General features: G+C 40.0%; 1 long non-coding RNA gene across 1 annotated transcript in view; it reads right to left on the bottom strand.

Annotated features, from left to right (window-relative positions):
• The window catches only part of LOC143677719 (uncharacterized), a 111,981-nt gene that overhangs the window by 39,024 nt on the left and 53,965 nt on the right, over window positions 1–18,992 (bottom strand). Inside the window, exon 2 of the long non-coding RNA XR_013172833.1 lies at window positions 7,385–7,507. This is a non-coding gene — a long non-coding RNA (uncharacterized LOC143677719). The remainder of the gene's footprint in view (window positions 1–7,384; window positions 7,508–18,992) is intronic.

Raw genomic sequence — 18,992 nt, forward strand, 5'->3', positions numbered from 1 at the left:
CAGGAGATAGAAATAGGGTAAGATATTGGGTAATTGGAGCTGCAGAGATACAGATTGTGCAACAGGACTGAATATAAAAACTCAGAAATGGACAGCACAATATTACCTAACTGTAATACAATTATGCTAAAACACTGAATGAAGCTGCATATGAGAATGATAGAGGGGGGAGGGCTGGGGCATAAATGAAATCACAAAGAAAGATAGAAGATAAAGAATGAGGGTATAATCTAGGAATGCCTAGAGTGTATAATGATAGTGACTAAATGTACAAATTTAAAAAATGCGTTTGCATGAGGAAGAACAAAGGAATGTCATTACTGCAGTGTGCTAAAATAGATGGTATTTAATATTTTAAAATTTCAACTTATGTGTGAGACTAAAGCATAAAATGTTTATTTGGTACAAATTTATGCTTTGACTAGTGCATCTCCTAATATAACTTATGTAGATAGTTGGTTTGAACACCTTAAGTACATGGAACTTTGTATAGGACATTAGATTTTGTTGGTTTGCCCAGGTGATGCCCTGATGAATTCCAGAGTGATTTGATTAGTGAGTGGAAAAGTATTTTCAAAGTCCTCTTCAGGGAATGGTGAGAACAGGGGAAAACTCAACTTCCCCAAGTTGAATTCTTAATATTCTCACAAGCAGTGTGGGCAGCCAAAGCTATAGGCTGAGCCCCCAGTCTTGGGGTTTGTTCATATGAAACTTAACCCCACAAAGGATAGGTCAAGCCTACTTAAAATTAGGCCTAAGAGTCACCCCCAAGAGAACCTCCTTTGTTGCTGAGATGTGGCCTCTCTCTCCAGCCAACATAGCAAGCAAACTCACTACCCTACCCCTGTCTATTTGGGACATGACTCCCAGGGGTGTGAATCTTCCTGGCAACATGGGACAGAAATCCCAGAATGAGCTGAGATTCAGCATCAAGGGATGGAGAAAAACTCTAGAATGAGCTGAGACCCAGCATCAAGGGATTGAGAAAACCTTCTAGACCAAAAGGGGGAAGAGTGAAATGAGATAAAGTGTCAATGGTTGAGAGATTCCAAACAGAATCAAGAGGTTATCCTGGAGGTTATTCTTATGCATTAAGTAGATATCACCTTGTTACCCAAGATGTAATGGAGGCTGGAGGGAACTGCCTGAAAATGTAGAGCTGTGTTCCAATAGCCATGTTTCTTGATGATGATTGAACAATGATATAGCTTTCATAGTGTGACTGTGTGATTGTGAAAACCTTGTCTGATGCTCCTTTTATCTACCTTGTCAACAGATGAGTAGAACATATGGAATAAAAATAAATAATAGGGGGAACAAATGCTAAAATAAACTTAGTTTGAAATGCTAGTGATCAATGAAAGGGAGGGGTAAGGGGTATGGTATGTAAATTTTTTTTTCCTGTTTTTGTTTTATTTTTCTGTTGTCTTTTTATTTCTTTTTCTGAATTGATGCAAATGTTCTGGGAAATGATCATGATGATGAATATGCAACTACGTGATGATATTGTGAATTGATGAGTGTATGTGTTGGGAATGTTTGTGTTTCTTTCTTGTAATTTTTTTTTAATTAATAAAAAATTAAAAAAAAAGTCAATAACAAACAAGCAGTTTCAAACAAAGGGCCTTAGAAGTTAAAGGCAACTTAATTTAGCCTTTTAGGTTTTAAAATTAAGAACAGGAAATAGAAAATTCGATTTAACAAAAATAAAAATTATTTGTAAAATTCAGTTCTAAATTATAATCATTTATGGGAGAGAGATGATGGAGAGAGAGGGGAGGAGGAAGAGACTGAGGAAGAATTAGAGAAATAGCTTCAATGCTTGTCAACTCCTCAGAAGCACAGATTCAACGCATTTCTATTAGTACTAATATGTTAATACAATTCTTTTAGCTAAAATATACTAGTAAATATGATTAGAAGGTGTTTATTTCTTAAAAATTTTTATTGTGAAATTTACCCTATATGCATAAAAGTGATAGATTTCAAAGTGCATTTTAAAAAGTAGTTATAGAACAAACTTCTACGTATGGCATGGGTTACAGTTCCAAAATTTCACGTATTTCTAGCTGCTCTAATATACTGGAGGCTAAAAAGAAACAGTATAATGATTCAGTAGTCATACTCATTTTTTAAATCCTATTTTCCCTGTTACCACTCCTCCCTCTCATTTGATCCTTCTCTCAACCTTTAGTGATATTTGGGCCATGGCCATCCTAGCTTCTTCATGTTCAGAACGGATGTTGACATTATAGGGTAGGGGATGCAATAGGTTGATGTTCTTGGAGAGTCTGGTACATCTGGGTTTCAGGGCTTATTGGGCCTAGGAACAATTTGTAGGTTTTTGGTTTCTGAAAAATAAACTGAGTCAAACTATTATAGTGTCTCAGATGGAGTCCTGGGTATTGTGTAGGGGTTTTCAGGAATTCTGTTGTTGGGGCTTAGCATACCAAGGCAATTTGCAATGTCTAGCTGAAGCTTGCATAAGAGTAACCTCCAGAATAGCCTCTTGACTCTGTTTGAAATCTCTTAGCCACTGCCTACTAATTTTTTTTTTTGGGGGGGGCGGGTGCATGGCCCGGGAATAGTACCTGGGTCCCCTGCATGGAAGGCAGGCATTCTAACCACTGAACTACCCATGCACCCTGGAAGTTGTTAATTTTTAAAAGAGGAAATTCCTACCTAGAACTTGGAAATCTGAGCCTTTGTAAAATCTTCTATCTGAATTATTTTAAATGAGAAAAACTCTTACTTCCTGCTATGCAAGACCCCTTTTACAGAGAAATAGGTTTAATTGCATGGATTGACATTCCCTTTTCAAGATCATTTGGAATATTGCCACATGAGGCATTAAATAAGTGTTGCTTTTACTTTTTAAAAAAGTTCCACTAATGGAATCACTCTGCAGAGCCGATGAAATTAAACTAAAATAGAGTTCCCCTGACCCTGCCTTATATGAAATCACCTTTAAAAGTTGAGGAGAACCTGTAAACATCTTTAGCCTCTTTCAAGAAATCTGAGTATCCCAGGCCTCCAGTCTGTGAGTACAAATGAGGTCATACGGGCATTTTTATCCACATTTTATGAGCTCATGCTCCCCACCTATTCATGACCTCATCCCCCTGCAATCTTCTCCCTCCTACTCCATATGTGGAGTGTCTCATGTGGACTCAGGAATAAGTCCACAAGCGCTGGGGCCTGCATGCCCTGCCAGTCTTCTGCTAGGTATCTCCATGCCATTTGGACATCTGTCATGTGGAAGGAGCAAAGAGACTCACTCTCTTGCGCTCCCCTTCTGGATGGCCTCACGCTATTCTTCTCTGTCATAGAACTCTAGGCAGCTGTGTGGTGAGATTGGCCTGGGGTTGCCTTATATATAGGTGCCTTTGACCTTCGAAGACCCAAGAATAAGGTGAGGGTCACCTTAAGAAGGGAAGGGGTGATGAGAGGAGTGAAGTCCAGGGAAGAGAAGCCTTAGAAGGAGGAACTTAGGCCCAGCTCTTCTCTTTGGGCAGAAGGATAAAAGAGACTTTTGTCATTTCCTTGGTTTCCAGCCTAGCACACCAGAATAAGACACCAAGTGGGATTTGGAAGCAAAGCCAGAGCTTCATCCCCTGGGCATATACCTCCCAAGGGCCAATAGGCATCATATAGGTAGCTAGTCAGTGGGCCCACCCTGACACACAATGCAGCTAAGTTCTATGTATGTCTTGTGTCAGAGCTGTCCTCAGCAGAAAGGGTTTGGGTACTTTTTCATTTATCTTGCCTTAAACTTCTACCAGAAACCTCAGAAGATCTCTGAACAACTCAACCCACCACCAAGCAAACTGGCCAAGATGTACGGAAAGAAGTTTTATTAACAGTAACTTGTGAAAACTAATTCTTGTTAACATTTAACAGTAAAATAAAGTTCACACACACACACACACACACACAAAGTTGGTCACCCGTGTTTGCATGGATCTACTTCTGGATGTTTTATTCTGTCCCAATGATCTATATATCTATCTCTGACAATATTACAGTCTTACTTAATCTCTTTTTTTTTTTTTTTTTTTGCATGGGCAGGCACCGAGAATCAAACTCAGGTCTCTGGCATGGCAGGCAGGAATTCTGCCACTGAGCCACCGTGGCCTGCCCTTAACTTACCTTTATTGTAAGTCTTTAAATTGGGTAGGATGCAATACTAGGGGTCAATAAGTGGGGTGGAGGTAGGGTATGGGATGCTTGGGGTTTTCTTCCTTCTTTCTATTCCTTTGATGGAGTAATACACTTGTTCTGAGATTAATCATCGTGATGAATACACAACCATGTGATGATATTGTGAATCACCGATTGAATACTTTGGATGGATTTGTATGGTATATGAATATATCTCAATAAAATTACATTTGAAAATAAAAAATTAAAAAAAAAGAATGAAGGAACTCAAATATAGTAAGAACTTTGCTTAAGATGGGAAATAAACTTCTATAATGATACATTGAGATATGGTAACAGCTCCCTGAGAAATGGTACAGTCTCTGTTCCTAAAACATTTCAAAAATAGGGGACTTCCTGTCTGTCTGGTAGGAATGGCTTAAATGTAGCTTCTTTGGAAATAGGGGAGCACCACAACTGGAGCTGGGAGTTAGAGTTCAGGCCAGTCCCGGTGCGAACATAAATCTGGGATGCTATGTGCCCTGCCATAAACTCTGCTTTGTAACTGACCCAACAGAGTTCAATAATTATGTTCTGGTTCAAGAATAAAGGTAGGAAGAAATAAGGAAGTTCACTATCTATTGCTACATAATGAAATGGCATCAATACTTAGCAGCCTAATGCACAAGCATTTATTATCCTACAATTTTGGGGGTGGGGTGGGAGTAGCTCATTTGGGTCATTCTAGCTCAAGGTTTCTTATAAGGTTGCATTCAAAATGTCAGTCAGGACTTCAGTCATCTACAGGCCTCACTGGGGCTGGAAGATCCATACCCAGGATGTGTCACTTCACATGGCTCTTGGCAGGAGACTCATTTTATGAGCATCCTCAGCACATGGTAACAAGTTTCTTCTAATGATCCAAGAGAGCAAAACAGAAACTGCAATGTCTTTTATGACTTAGTCTCAGAAGTCACACTGTCATTTTGCAACATCCTATTGCTTATACAAGTCAGCCCTGTTTAACATGCGAGGGGACCACACGAGCCTTGGAGGCTGGCTACTCCAAGGATTGCTAGGACTTCCCATAAAGTTACACACTGGTGGGTCTAGGGTGGATCCTGGCTTGGAAGTAAGGTATAAGTCACTGTATGCACATCGGTAAGACAATTCTCTGTTTCCCACCCACTCTCCTGTTTGCCCTTCTGTTTCCATCCCAGATGCAGCTCTTGGCTAAGGCAAGATGCTGAATAGTTTTTATGTACTTCTTTTGGTATACAGAACCTTTCCTCTCCCAACACTGATGGTTTATTCCATGGCTACACTCCCCTTTATAGAACCTGTTTCAGTTTGGTAAAGCTGCCAGAATGCAATATATAGAAATGGATTGGCTTTTACAATGGGAATTTATGACCTTACAATTCACAGTCCTTAGACCATGAAAATGTCCTACTCAAGGTATCAACAGGATGATACCTGGACTCTGAGGACAGGCTGTCGGCATCTGGGACATCTCTGTCACATGGGAAGGAACATGGCGATGTCTGCTGGTCCTTCTCTCCTGGGTTTTGTTGCTTTCAACTTCTGGCTTCAGTGGCTTCCTGTCTCAGCTTCTGTGGGTGTGTCCTTGGCTCTCAGCTTCTCTGTGGCTTCTCTGAGCATCCTCCTGTGTATGCTTTATCCTCTTATAAAGGATTTCAGTAAGAGGATTAAGACCTACCTTGAATGGGGCGGATCACATATCAATTGAAATAACCTAATGAAAATGTTCCACCCACTACAGGTCTGTACCCACAGGAATGGATTAAAAGAACATGACCTTTTCAGGGGTGCATATCAGCTTCAAATGACCACAGAACCCCTCCACCAAAATGTACTTGTACTTTCCTTTTTAAAGGTAGCTAATCTAATTCCTGTTTTTGGTTGACATATATTAATAAGCTAATGTGTAAAAACCATTCAGTAAAAGAGGAGTCATTTTAAACAATGTCAGGAGAACGGATTGTGGAATTAGGCTACCTGTGTTCAAATGCCTGCTGCAGCTAAAAAATTGTCTCTTGTGCAAGTTTCTTAACTTCTTTTTACCTCATCTGTAAAATGGGCTTAACAGTGGAACCTACATGATAGGCCCATGGTCAAACCTGCTACAATGAAACTGCCAGTGAGTCCAACGATATAACAAGAAATAGAAGACAGAAGTGTGTGATTGTAGCACAATAATTCCTCCTGTGGTGATGGGATGGGCCCCTGAGTGCTGATCAAACTCCTCCGCCTACCAAAAATGACAAGAAGGAGAGAGTCTGAGTTCTGGGGCTCTCTGACCCGGCAGATTTTTCACTTTGTTTAAACTGGGTATATTTTTTTCTGTGAAGAGCAAAGAATGGCCCCAAAAGCCAAGTATATTTATGTCCTCTGGTCCTCTGGTCCTCTGTATCCTGTGTCTTGGACATGTCTTTTTTTTTTTTTCGCATGGGCAGGCACCGAGACCCGGCATGGTGGGCGAGAACTCTGCCTGCTGAGCCACAGTGACCCGCCCTTGGGCATGTCTTTTTGGTGGTTTGATTCCTATTTTAGCCTTAAGGATAAACCTCAATTAAAATCCTTGATAATTCCATGGGCTGAGTGACCCTTTTAAATGTCATAACTCATATGGAGTTAGTGAGTCATTACCCAGAGATGTAATTTTGGGAGCATGCTGACCCCTACAAGACCTCAGTGGGGTGAGATCCAGTGTGAAGGGCTCACTAAGGCGAGGGAGCCTGGGCCAGAACCATGGAAGCAGTGGGAAGTAAAGACCAGAATGCATCCACTGCAGGAGTCTGGGAGCCTGGGAGGCAATTATTAGCAAACAGGAGACAAACATACCGAAGCAAAGGGTGCAAATCCCAAAAGTTAGAGATGCTGGGAATTAGGCCAAAGAAAAACAAAGTGCATAAGGAAGAACCAGGAGGAGTCAGAATATCAAAGCAGAGTGAAGAGGAGCAGGGGTAAGCCAGGAAGCAAATGGTTAGTGCACAACTTGGAACAGAGAGTACAGGAGGGCAGATGACATGGTGAGGAAGAAATCGGGCTGGGAACTACCAGCCGGAGACTCCTGATTCAGGTCTTCTGCCGCTCAAATTGCTGTGCTTGCTGTGGCCCGGTAATAGGGAGGGTTTAACAGATGGGATAGGTGGAGAAAGAGTTTTGGAAGAGGTTCAGAAGAGGAGCAGTTTTTACCCTTTGAGGCCAGTTGCCTACTTACCCTGGTGAAGTGCTGGCCCTGCATTTCCCTTGCATTTCCAGCTCCTGCCCTTGCCCGTCTCAGATATGACATCACGCTTCTGCTCCTGTCACCATGGGATTCTGGTAATATTTATTCACAACCCTGCAGTTGGAACATAAAATCAATAAGCATTAGGCTCCATTGCAATCTTTGAAAATATATGTCACCATAAGCAATGTGTAAAGAATTTTCTTTTCTTTTTTTAAAAGACAATTGAGGAAATTGGACTATGGACTGAGCACTAGGTAATATTAAGTTATAATAATTCATTCTTTCACTGTGATAATGTATTGCATTTACGTGGGAAAATGTCCCTGGTGCTAAAAGTTCTAGGGCCCTATACCAGCATCTGGATGCATTCTCAATAGAGGATCCCTATTTTCTAATTGTCTTAACCTGTAAACTGTTTTCCAAGGAGCTGATCCCATGTCCTTGGCACTCTCACACTGGGCACAGCCTTCATCCTGATTCACTCACCTTGCCCTGCCTCCCCCTCTGACTCAGGAGCTGTTGTAAATCTTCTGATGTTGCTAATGTTATCAAATGATGGCTTTGCCTCACCTCTTGGTCCTGAAATTGGGCACTGAATTTCTAGGTTCAACATCTTGCTCCCTTCCTCAACTATACCATAAGTTCTCCTTTTGGCTATATGACATTTGTTTTCTTGATAGATGATTTGGGACCTTACATCTTGGCTCCTGGTGTGTGTGTATGTGTGTGTGTGTGTGTATAGTCTTGTTGGACTGGTCACTAATATGAGATGATGAGATCTTCACATTGATGACCAATGCTATCTTCCCTGAAACCTATCTGAAACAGGTCAGCTCTTTTTCCTCTAGTTCAAAGTTCATGCCCACCCTTGGACCATTCACTAAGTTTATTTCCTAGCTGAAAAGCAGTTCCTATACTTAACTGTTGGTTGAGCAAGAATGACATGCATAGAAGCTAATAAATGACCAAGAATTTCCTAGTTTGGAAACTCATCCCCACTCATTTCTCTGTGACAACTTATTGATCACTCTACCCCAGGACCCCATTTCTATATTCCACCCTTCTGTATGATCAAATTATGCCATGACTCATGCCAATGTTTGCGGTGGTTATATAGAGTCCCTCACAGAATACCTGCTGTACAGACTCACGATTTTCACAGGTCCAGAACTTAAACTTTCAAATTCTAATCTGAAAATTCATGGAATAAATGATCTAAACCAATTACTCATATCAAGAGTAGCAAATTCTTCACCTCGCTATGAACTTCATTAGCACTATTTAACACCTCTAGTAAACCCAGAAAATGAGAGCATTTTGGAGTAAACAGTGACATCTTTAGGAGTTGGTATGATCTGTATTGACAACTTATATTTGTTCTCTATTTAGTCAGATAATTCCCCACAGTCCCTGTGGATCTGCCTAATTCCAGGTGCACCCTTACATTGTATTCTGATCACCCCTGCTCTAGGAACCATTCTCCTTATAGCAGTGCAAACTAAGATTCAGGCAAAAAAGGAAAACTTAACATGCATTTTAGGAACCCAGAAAATTGCTTATATTTGACCCTAATTGAACTCATTTACAAATATTTACTAAGTTTATTTGGTCTATAACCTACTTTAATAATACTAGAATTAAGAAAAAATAATTTAAAAAATAGTAAGAAAACAGTCTTTATCCTTAAGGAATTTTCAACTTAATAAAAATTTACACATATAACTATTATATGATAGAGCAAGGTAACAGCTCTGAGGGTGCCCACAAAGACCCTAAAGAAATTAAAAAAAGGGGAGATTTGGCCAGTTGGAGGGAACTGCAAGTGGGTAGCATGAAGCCACATTTGGTGTAGGCCTGCTCCCACTAATATGTACAGAATTGTTTAAAAAGTTGAAATTAAATGTTTACAAATGGATAGACGTGATGGCAGCTCGTTCTTGGGATGACAAGAAATAGTAACATAGTGTGGGTGAATCTGATTGAAAGTGGTTGTTTAAAGTCATGTATGTAAATAAGTTCCTGTATGAACCACTACAAATATAAAAAAATAATAGAGAGTATGCTGGTTTGAAAGTATTATGGAACCTAGAAAAGTCATATTTTAATCCTGCCCCGATCTTTGGGGGCAGCTGTTTCTCTTAAACCTAATTCAATATTGTAGGGCAGAAACTTTTGATTAGACAGAGATGTGACTCCACCCATTCCAGGAGGGTCTTTATTAGCTTTCTGGAATCCTTTAAAAGAGGAAACATTTTGGAGAGAACCAGGGCCAACAGGAACTTTAGAGCTGAGGTAGATATCTGCAGATCAAGACAGAAATAGCCTTGCCAAACCTTGCAAGGCAAGGACTCACAGCAATAGCCAGAACCTGAAGAGAATAAATTTCCAGCCCTGGAAGATGCTAAGCTAAGACATGAAACCCACAGTTTTGCCCCAGAGAAGCTAAGTGAAGGCCCACAGATGCTTAGAGAGGAAACCACTGGCATCAGAATCTGGAAGAAATGAAGCCACGAAAAAAAACCAGCAGACCCCAGCCATGTGCCTTCCCAGATCACCCTTCCTTGAGCCAAGGTATCTGTTCTAGTTTGCTAGCTGCTGGAATGCAATACACCAAAAACGGAATGGCTTTTTGAGAAGGGAAATTTAATAAGTTGCTATTTTACAGTTCTAAGACTGAGAAAATGTACCAATTAAAGCAAGTCTATAAAAATGTCCACATTAAGGCCCCAGAAGAGGTTACCTTCACTCAAGAAAGGCTGATGAAGTTCAGGGTTTCTCTTCCAACTAGAAGGGCACATGGCAAACATGGCAATGTCTGCTAGCTTTCTCTCCAGGTCCCTTGTTTCATGAAGCTCTCCTGGGGACATTTTCCTTCTTCATCTCCAACGGTCTCTGGCTGGTTGACTCTGTCTCCTGTATCTATCATGGCCCTGGTAGTTCTCGTGACTCTTTTGTCATTCTCGAGTTTTCTCCAAAATGCTTCCTCTTTTAAAGGATTCCAGTAGACTAATCAAGACCCATCTGGAATGGGTGGAAACACATCTCCCTCTACTTAAAAGTTCATACCCACAATTGGGTGAGTCACTTCTCCCTAGGGACAACCTAATCAAGTTTCCAACCTACATTATTGAATAGGGATTAAGAGAAATGGTTGCTCCCACAAGATTGATTAGGATTAAAACATGGCTTTTCTAGAGTACATAAATCCTTTCAAACTGGCACAATATCTTTCTCTGAATCCCTTAATTGGGACATATTTATGGCCTTAGAATTGTGAACTTGTAACTTATTAAATTCCCTTTTAAAAAGCTGTTCCATTTCTGGTATGCTGCTTTCCACAGCTTAATAAATTAATAGCAAGGGATATGTGGGAAAAAACATAGTAATTGCAAACTATGGACCATAGTTAACAGTCATATTTTAATAATCTTTCATCAACAATAAAAAATTTATTACACCAGTACTATGGCTTACCAATAGGGTGGAATAAAGGGTATGAGGGGATTTGGGTTTTATTTTTTATTCTTATTCCTGTTCTGGAGTAATGAAAATGTTCTAAAATCGATCATGGGGATGTATGCACAACCATGTGATGATACAGCCAGTGATTGTATACTTTGTATGATTTGTGAATATACTGCAATAAAATTGGAGGAAAAAAATAAAATAGGCTATGGGGCTAAATGCCACAGGCTAAATGCTGACCCCTCTTCTAGGTAGTAAGAGCAAACACATGGGGTTGGCAGTTACAGTGTGTTTCCTTTGATTGAAAGTCATGCAAGTTTTTGAGGAAAGAGTGGAAGATGGGATTGGAAAAGTTGGTTAAGGTTCTATTACATGAGACTTTAGATGCCAGCATAAATTCGTCTGGCATTGGAGAGAAGTTAAAGATTTGCAAGTACAGAAAATGATATGACAGAGCTTTCCTTTAGGAAGAAGTAAAGTAGATATAGATAGGCGGTACCAGGTGCCTTTTGTTAGAAAGCAATAAGCATATTGTCATGGAAAGTCTGTTAGTATAAATAAAGAAGACATTATAAAGGCAAAATCCACTGGAACTAAAAGAGACGCTATTATAGTCCTTAGGAAAACAAGATTTTACAATGTCATCAGCAGGTTGTAAACCACAAACTGAAATTTTGATTCTCAGGCTGTTAAATGCTGCAAAGTAATTTTCCATCAAATTGATACCTGGCCTGGTGAGATTCTTTCTAACATCTCCTAGCTGATGATCATTCCAGACTTTATTTTTATTGGCATCAGAGGTGGCCATGTCTCAGGAGGAAGAGCAGACAAGGGCAATGTAAGGAGTAAAGTTTGAGGGACAATGAGAAATTCAAATGTATTTCTTATACGTGAAGAAGGAAACAACTGAAATAATATTATTGGAATTAATTCACAAGTTAACAAACTTAAGTTCTTTCTTGTAAAACTGTGCAGAAAGAATGGATATACTTTGAGACTTCCCAGCTCCGATGTCTGCAAGAACGAATCTAAAAACCCCATCCTTTCTATGATGGTCAAAGGGTTTCCCCTCTAGAAAGACCAGAGACAAAGTGCCATGACTCTCCCATCACCACCCACAAAGAGCACTTGTGGATACTCTTTTCTGTAACTCCAAACCTGGACCCAAATCTTCCTTAGTAGCAGAAAAGCTTGAAGGGAATGTAGAGGATGAGGGTGGGGGTGGTTGTGGGGGTGGGGGTAGGGAATGTGTGAGCCCAAACTATATAATAGTAAAAATTTTCACATTGAAAAGATAACTAAAAACTGGTAAGTACTCCAAACATTCCAATGACATTTGTGCTGGTTTGAAAGGATCATGTGTCCTAGAAAAGCCACATTTTAATCCTGATCCAATCTTGTGGGAACAACAAATCCCTATTCAGTAATGTAGGTTGGAAGCTTGATTAGATTATCTCCATGGAGATGTGACTCAGGCAATTATGGGTATTACCTTTCATTAGAGGGAGATGTGACTCCACCCATTCCAGGAGGGTCATGCTTAGTTTACTGGAATCCTTTAAATGAGGAAGCATTTTGGAGAGAGCAACAAGATCCACAAGAGCATAGAGCCCACACAGCCAGAGACCTTTGAAGATGAAGAAGGAATACGCCCCCTCTGGGGAGTTTTACGAAACAAGAAGCCTGGAGAGAAAGCAAGCAGATGTCGCCATATTCACCACGTGTCTTTCCAGTTGAGAGAGAAAACTTGAGCTTCATCAGCCTTTCCTGAGTGAAGGCAATCTCTTGTTGGTGCCTTAATTTGGACATTTCTATAGACTTGCTTTAATTTGGACATTTTCACAGCCTAGGACTGCAAACTTGCAAGCTAATAAATTCTCCCTTTTAAAAGCTGTTCCATTTCTATTATATCGCATTCTAGCAGTTAGCAAACTAGAATAACATTTAAGATCTTTTTCTAGGTCCTAGAAATTATCGAGTCTTCAGGGACATAAGAGCCATTTCCTAGAAGGTTCTTAATGGTTATTGGCTTTTGTGATCACAATCTGTAACACTGGGATGTGTTCCCCCTCACCAGCCTCATGGGCAACAGATTTAAAATGCATTCTTAGACTGACAACACAAATCCTCCCTACCTTGTCCCCACTTAGTAGACTTTTAATTTCATTTAGTGAAAAGTGCTTCCTTTTATACATAAAAAAAATAGCATAATACTGAATGACTGCTTTTTCATTTAGCTTATATAGCTAAAAATAGCCAACCTCAAAAAAAAAGACATATTTCTCCTGTCGCTGTGTGTGGTTTGAGAATAGGAAGCAACACTACAAATTCATTCCAAATGCAGAACTGCCAAAAAATGATATATTTTAAAAAGAAATATAATACTGTCTCAGTGCTTAAATACCATAGTTCTAGGTAATGAATAATTGGGGAGATTTTGAGAATTTGTACTTGTAGCCCACAGGGTAAAATTCTCCAGAATCTTACTAATTCTACTTTTTCTTTTCAAAGAAATTCACTACAAAGTAGTAGTATTTCGCATTACTTATTCAAACTCAATATTCTCTATTTAATATACTTAGCCAACGATTTCATGAAAGTATATTGTAAAAATAATTGCTTTTCATCCTCATTAACCAACTAGTAGGGAGAAAAATGATGGAAAATCATTGAACATTTTATTAATTCTATAACAGCATTTTTAATGAATCCTCTTAGAAAGTCACATGTAGAAAAGCATTTCCCTCCCTATTTTCTAGCGAATCAGTCAGCACTTGAACAAAAGTACAATATTCCCATGGAATATGCAGATTCTTCAGCATCTGGGTGGTAAATTAAATCTTACTGTCCCGCTGTTTCTTCTCACAGACATTATGGAAGATTTAATTGAATCTGGCACATCATCCTAACTTCTCTACACAAAATTTGCTCTTTAGCCCTTTTTGAGAAATTGCAAGGAAGCAAAAGCATCCTTGAAATCAGGCATATCATAAAGCTTGAAGGAAAGGGGAAGTGTTCATAGACATCTCCCAGAAACCCACAAGGGCCAGGGAACAAAAGACTCACACCTGTGTTTTTGCTCCAGCCCTTTCCCTCCGGTAGATGCAGGAGGGCGCTGTCCCCGCCCCCACTCCCATCTGTTTCTACAGCTGAGAGGTACACATTCCCTGCAATAAATGTTCAGGAGGGTGCTATCTAATTGACTTCCACACTAGTTCACGCTAATCACCTCTGGTTGAGGGCCAATGTATCATGGTAGGAATTCTGTCTAAAGAAATTTGTGGGTGGACTAGTAACCCAGGGGCTATGTGGCTGGAAGGGAACAGGGCTGTAGTTGAGCAGTTTCTCAGCCACCTTTTAAATCCAGTAGGAAGACACTGGATCTACTCACATCAGTAAGAATGTGGACAGTACCTGCTCTATGCAAGACACAGAGGATGCAAGCCAGTTTGGGATGTACTGCCAAATGGCTGATGGAAGAGGGTTTATCTAAGTCCAGAGCTGGGAGGGGGATCCCTGACAGGGCATTCAGGGAAGGCTGTGAAGAAGGGAGCACTTGACTTGGGTCTTGGAGGCCACACGAGATTTGAATAGGTAGAAAGAGGGCAATCCCTGGTAGATGGAATAGGAGGAGGACAGAGTTACAGCTGGTGGTCAGGGCTTATTAGATACAGATTGCTGGGTTCCACTCTCAAAGTTTCAGATGGATAGGTCGGGGAATTTGCATTTCTGGCTCCTGAGAACCCCTTATAAGACATAGCATTTCTAGAGGAAGATGAGACAGAAAATCTAGAAATATAGCATTTCTAGAGGGGATGAAACTGAAAATCTGGAGGTAGATTGTGAATGACTCAAAGTCAGAATAAGGAATTTGGATTGTATTGCCTCAGCCAGAACCGCAAAAGGGTTTTGAAGGAAGGTGGGGTGGATTTGAGAGCTGAGCAGGGTGTTTTAGGAAGGGTAGTCTGACCACTATGCTCAGAGTAACCTGGAAAAGGAAAGGACTCTACAGGAGATTCTCATAGGAGGTGAGGCACCAGGTTTTAAAGCCTTAACAGAGATGTGGAAGAGGGAGTCTCAAAAGAAAGACAGCGGTGCAAAACTCACGCATTCACTCTTCCTTAAATTAAGACAATTTTAAAGACGTGTTTTTACAAGATTTGACAAAACAATTAGCTAGCAAAGCCTCTAAGCTAGTGGCTATCAACATTAAAGGGATGAGACTCACTAGATGATTTTGTTAAAAAACGCAAATGCCTGAGGCAGCACTGCAACCAGAAATTGTGATTCAGCTAGTCTGGGTGGGGCCCAGGAATTTGCATTTTAACATATAATCTGGATGATTCCAATCTCTGTCGTAGAAAAATATGGCTTTTTTAAAGTAAAGACCTGTGAGTGAGGGGATAGGGTTTTACTTAATGGGAGAAAAGTCTTCCAGGTATCACTTAGTCCAGAAGATTCTTTCTCCTGCCTAAGGCCATAGAAGTCCACTTCTGACTACAAGAAGTCCGAGCTGAAGAGCTTTCTTCACCTGGGGCTCTGCTCCCCATTGGGAACTGGCCACAAGGGAGAGCCACCCCTCCTGTCATCATGGCATTGCATGATGCTACAATAACCACTAGAAGCAGAAATAGAAATAGCAACCCAACCACAGCTGATGGTCTTTGTGTCGTTGAAGCAGAATGCTTGTCGTTTACAGCATGACTCAATAACTCTCAGCCAGTTATTGACTGGTTGATAACTCTCTGCAATGAGTATTAATTAATGTGAGGCAGGGAATAGCCCAGTGGAAAACAAAATGGAATACAGATGAGGAGAATGAGGGTTGGAGACACAGGATCAGGAGAAATGTGGAGAAGGTTCTGAATCAGGACTAGAATGGAGACACCACTCAGCTGCCCTCTGATGATTTAAACTTGGAGTCCACGGAAGTTATTCCTCCCGGGCCCGAACTTGTGCATTGCATCATTCCAGTAAAATGCAGATTTACTTCTGTGAACCTTTGTAAGAACTGGAAATTATAGGATCAAATCTGTGTGACTTAGGGAGAATGACTGAGTTCTTAAGAAAACAGAAGGCAGAAAACAAACAAGAAAGACACTTGGTATGCAAATAAAAGGGATTTTTAGTTTAGTTTTTTTTTTTAATTAGGATGAATAGTACGGGTAAAAGGTGAAGCAGTACGTAAATGTTCCTATCCTTTAATGTGGTGGTTTTAAAACTGGGGCACAAATTCTTTGACATTCTTTCCTTCAAGAGGTGGGGCATAAGTTCCTACCTGTGTTTGGAGCTGTATGCACACTAGAAAAAACACGTTCTCAAACTTAATCCATCCCTGTGGGTGTGAACCCATTGTAAGTAGGACTTTTTGATGAGGGCACTTCAATTAAAGTGTGGCCCACCTCAACCAAGGTGAGTTTTAACCCTGACTGGGAGTCCTTTATAAGCAGAATGACCTTCAGATAGATAGGAAAGAAAGCCATTGGAAGCAAGAAGGAGAAGGTCAACAGAACCCAGAAGAGAAGGGAGAGGCCAGGAGAGGCCACCAAGCTCTCACGTGACAGAGGAGCCCAGGACCAAGGTCACTGGCAGCCAGCCCCAGAATGCCAGTCTTTGGAAAAAAAGCATGGCTGTAATGATGACTTGAATTGGACTATCTTTCTATTTTTGTTTTTTATGAATTGGACTTTCTTTCAGCCTCAAAACTGTGAGCTAATAAAGTCCTTTGTTTAAGCTGATTCTTTGCATGTTATTTGCTTTTCCAGCCTAGGAAGCTAAAACAACACCTTTTGAACCTGGACAGGCTTGTACCTGCTTTAACCAAAAAGCACGGTGGAAGTGGTGCTATGTGACATCTGAGGCCATATCATAAAATCCATGCAACTTCTCCTGTATTATTGAACACACCCTAGCAGCCAGGTGACAAGTGCAAACACCCTGATGATGCCAGGCTCTAAGGAAACTTGACCCACCCACACGGAGAGGCCATGTGTAGGTTTTCCAGGCATCTAACCCAAAAGCCAAGTCATCCTAGCCCAGGTGTCTGACATGTGAGTGAAGAAGCTTCCAGATGGTTCTGGCCCCCAGTCATTAGAGCCTTCCCAGCTGAGGCCCCAAACATTGTGAGGAGATACAAGCCATTCCCATTGGGCCTTCTGGCATTGCTGAGTCACAGAAACCAAGAGCTTAATAAAATGGTTTATGTTTCCAAATTTTAGGGTGGCTTCTTGTGTAGAAAGAGATAATTGGAATAATGATGCTTGTTATTCTAAGATGTATACATGTCACTGATTTCTTCTTTACTTAGCTGCAGAAGCTACTGCTTTATTTTAGTGAACATTAAAAAATTTTAATAAAAATTTTCCTCTACTTTCTTAAATTCTTTTCCAGTGACTTATTCTACCTAAGGAATCTTTAGGGATAGACTCTTTGCAGATGAGGAGAGAAAACAATTTCCAATACACATTTGTTGGTTGTTAGTAAACTCTAAAGAGTTGATTCTAAAAAGTATTTTTCTGTTTTTCTTTCTTTTTGTTATATTTATAAAACACAGAGTTTAAAAAGACCCATGCAATTAGTATTAAGGACACTGAGATGAACCAGTGTGTCTCTTCCTTGCATCTGAAAGTACCATCTTGCCTATTTAACTGATTGGGTGGAACAGGTGAGCATAGTTTTTTCATGGGGTTTTATAAGCCTCAATAATCTCAGTACTCCAATTTTCCAAGAAAGATCACTAGTATTGTTCAGTGCAAGAAACATTATTAAGCTCTGTTATATGCAGATGTGGCTGAAAATAATTGGGAGAAAAAATATTTCTAGAAGGCAAGTATTTACTATTATGATATGGTATTTTATCATCTTAAAATATAATCACATCACAATTGTCAGTGATTTATCTATTAAAATTTTTATAGTGTGTCTGTTACTCTACTGGATCATGGGATGAACATTTAAAAGTTAAATATATACTAACTGACCCCATGGATATTCTAGTGTAGCCAATACAATAGGATTTACTCACTTGAAACAGGCAATAGTGCCTAGTGGAAGAGGTAATTCATATCAGAGTCCAGGAAAATTACTTGACAGTCTACAGAGCCTTTCTAGTTGATCATAAATAAAACAATTCCTTAAGCAATGGGATGTGCATGCTTTAATTTCTTTTTCCTTTCTTGGTTGTATCATTTTATACTTCCACTGGTAGTACCTGAGACTTCCAGTGCATACCCTTACCAATTCTGCTTCTATTTTCTAAGGAGTTCTGATAGTTTAAGCTTGGCAAAGTCCTTTCTGTATTTGCAGCTTGGTTAGTAATAAAACAAAGCAGAGCAAAACAAAACAAAAACCAAGCCTTTTCTTCCAGATCTGTGGATCTGGAATCTTGGTTGGCTACTATTGTATTAGTTAAATGTTTTTGAACTTGTCTCTTGCTGTGTTACAAAATTTCATGAAAATGACTACAGTAGCTGAGAAAGCAAATAATCCAGGCTACATGAAAATTTGTTTTGCTTTTTTCTTAGTGAATGAAACTAGCTTTTCTTCTTTCTTCTTGCCTAGTCTTCCTACAAATAACTTGGTCCTGGGAATTCTACATCCCGAGGGATCTCAGCAAACTGCAATTCTCTGTTTCACGTCTCACACGCTCCTATGATTTCCAGAAGCAGGGGCTTGCTCAGAGAGGGCAAAAGAAAGTTGGATTTTGGTAACAGCATCACATTAACTGCCATAAGGTATGTACTCTACATTGTGAAAGAAATAAAAAGAGATAGCAGACACAATTATTGCCCTCAATAAACTTGTAATTTAAAAGAGTAAGTAATAGTACTAATAGTAATAAGTACCCCAAGTCCTATAAAGGTGAATAATTTATTAGACTTATCAGAACTCACAACTCTTACTTTGTTCCCCTTTATCTTACTTTTATCTATATGAATTCCCATGCACAAACTCACACACTTATTTCTCCAAGCTGGCATCCTGCTAGGTCCTAACTTCAATTCATTTCCTGAGAGTTCCTCAGCTGTTCACCTGCCTGGCCAGGAAGTGTGCCAGCTGGCTTAGTTCCACCTGCCGGTGGCCTTATGATAACTGTCTGGTGTCTTGAGACATGCTGAGTGGTAGGTAACTG

Source organism: Tamandua tetradactyla, chromosome 3 (genome assembly GCF_023851605.1).
Source record: "Tamandua tetradactyla isolate mTamTet1 chromosome 3, mTamTet1.pri, whole genome shotgun sequence".
NCBI lineage: Eukaryota > Metazoa > Chordata > Mammalia > Pilosa > Myrmecophagidae > Tamandua > Tamandua tetradactyla.